Source organism: Pinus tabuliformis, chromosome 3_2 (assembly GCF_031772625.1).
Source record: "Pinus tabuliformis cultivar Carrire ecotype Pingquan chromosome 3_2, CPIR1, whole genome shotgun sequence".
NCBI classification, from domain to species: domain Eukaryota; kingdom Viridiplantae; phylum Streptophyta; class Pinopsida; order Pinales; family Pinaceae; genus Pinus; species Pinus tabuliformis.
This window is the reverse complement of record NC_142302.1, coordinates 907,210,154-907,213,099: the sequence shown is the minus strand read 5'-3', so window position 1 is coordinate 907,213,099 and position 2,946 is coordinate 907,210,154.

The following is a 2,946-nucleotide window of genomic DNA, read 5'->3' as shown; positions in this document are numbered from 1 at the left end:
TGCTCTCTCATACATCCTCTCTCTCTCCCTTTCTCTCCTACCTCCCTCTCTCTTCCCCCATCACTCTCTCTTTTCCCTCCAATCCTCTCTCTTCCCCCATGACTCTCCTCCTCTCTCAAGTCTTGTCTCTCCTTATCTCTCTCTCTCTCTCTATCTCTCTCCAATCCTCCCTCTCTCTCTCTTTCTTCCCTCGAATCCTATCTCTTCCCCCATCTCTCTCTCTCTCTCTCTCTCCAACTATGTTACTATATCCATCCCTCTCTCCTTCTCTGCCCACCTTCTCTATATCTCTCTTTCTTTGTCTCTTTATCTCACCCCTAAGCATACTCTTTCTCTCTCTCCATCTCTCCCTTGTCACTCCCTCTCTCACCACTTCTCACTCTCTATGTATTTCTTCTTCCCTCCCTCTCTCCTCCTCTCTTGCAATTCCTTTCTCTCCCTTTCTCTCCTACCTTCCTCTCTCTTCCCCCATCTCTCTCTCTCTCTCTCTCTCTCCACTCTTCAATCCTCTCACTATCTCCCTCCCTCTCTCCTTCTCTCTCTCCCCATCCATCTTTGTGTTTCCCTCTCTTACCCTTCTCTACATCTCTCACTCATCTCCCTCTTGATTTCTCCTCTCCCATATCCTTCAGTTTATCTCCATCTCTCCCTTGTCACTCCCCCTATCTCTCCACCTCTATCACTCTATGTCTTTGTTCTTCCCTCCCATGTATATCTAGAGTTAATATATATCATGATATTTTAATATATATTATACTATAACAAATTTAATATTGCATTAATCCAAAGCTATTAAATTTAATAATATTACTATTATAATATATTAATATGAATATTAGATTTAATAATAATATATATAATATTAATATTAATATCAGGGTTAATAATATTTTTTCATGAGCTCCATAGTGAAACAGGTGGTTGGGCAGTTCCTAAAACACCATAGATGGAAAGGATCTGCCATCTCTATGAGAATAGGAACATTGAGGATGAAAACCACTTCCTCTTAGAGTGCCCTGCGTACAACCACATTAGATCCCAGTTTCATAATCTTTGTCGCAATACTGACCTTCCTAGCCTTTTACGATGTCAAAATTATAGTGAGCTAATTTAGTAATTTATATTCATTTCATTTACTTTTGTTAATAATTATTATAAATGACTAATTTAGTTGTATATTCATTTTATTTGTGTTCATCATTAATCAATATAAACTATTAATTTAGTAGTTTTAGATTGATTTTATTTGTTCATTATTAATCAATATAAATTTAGTATGATTTTGCGACTAAATTAAAAAAAAATGTCATACAATGTGCATGTTCATCTAATATGGAAACACAAAGTTACATATGTTAATTACAATACTAAATAAAATCAAGTGCAACTATAAATAATTTCAACCACATAAAATATATTATATGAAATGTCAAGTATTACAATATAAATTTCCAACTTAATATTGGTTAGACTACAATTTACACATGAAATATTGTTTCATTACTTTAAAACATTATCATTGTGTTGCCAAGGCATTGTAGGTGAATTCACCAACTCTGAAGACTTGATCACCAGTCTCTATATGTGTGTTTCATGCGAGATATTGTATTTAAGGGTATCACTAGACATATTCTCTTCCCTCTCCATCTTTCTGCATGTGTCACTTCAGTGTTATTGTTCTCTTCTTTCTTCAATTCCTATTTTTCACCATCAATATTGAGTTCCTCTTTTGAAATGAAAGAAGATACAAAACAGAGTATAAGACCTGAAATACGATGACCACTGGAATATAAACTAAAGTAGACTATAAATAATTTATACTACATATACCTGAACATCAGCTATGTCAATGCCATTTTTCCCCAGAAAAGCAATAAACTCAAACAAGTTTTCTTCAGTTGGGCGATAGTGGCCACTATGTGGCTAGATGACCTGTGTAAACAAAACAAATAAAACATCACCATAGAAAAAGAACACCTTGGGAACTTAATAACAATCATGTCAATTAAGTTACAATCTAAAAATATCAAATTGTAGATATCTTGTGAAAACAAATGGAAATAAAAAGACAACATATAATAAATAATGTATGACAACTAGCTAGAAAATTGCATCATAGGAAAAAAATTCTCATATGATTACCCATACATGTGGGTGGGTAACAAGCCCCAATATGCCATGATCATTGGGTCCATAGGAAGTAAACCTCCTACTAACATAATGATTGATTGATTTCATCTTGGCCTTGCCTCTCCTTTGTGAGTCAAAAAAATAAAATAAGTCCATCATTAACTAGTTGTACTCCATAGTATCATTTTCACATATTATCTCCACATACCTACTAAAAATGTCATATATGCCAAACAAATGGCATTTTGGAATTGTTTCTAAAACTATGTCATTTATACACCCTTCCAATGTATTTAACCAAATGTACCCACTTGATTTTCTTATTTCATATTCATTTACATCCTAAAAAATATTCGTTTCAAAAACAAAAACAACCCCAATATCTCCAGATCCTAATGCTCATCCATATTTTCCATAAACCATAAGAATTAATACTCTCTTATGATCAACATTGTACAACAATGAAGCTACACAAAACTAACTATTCATATAAAACAAAAATGAAGCTATTGGTATAAAACAAACAATGAAGCTACACAATGAAGCTTAATTTCTATTGGTATAATGAAGCTTAATTTATATTGGTAACTACGGAAAATAGAAATGAAGTTATTGGTATAAAACAAACAACAATGAAGCTACACAAAACACTCAGTCAATCAATATAAATTCCAAACATAATGAGAAAAGGAGCAGTGCATCATTCTCTACCATGCGTTCTACCAAATAAAATGGTAAAAATACTAGAGGAAAACTCTCTTCTTTACAATGAATTTGAAGAAGAATAAATGGATATGCAGTTTCTTATATCCTATT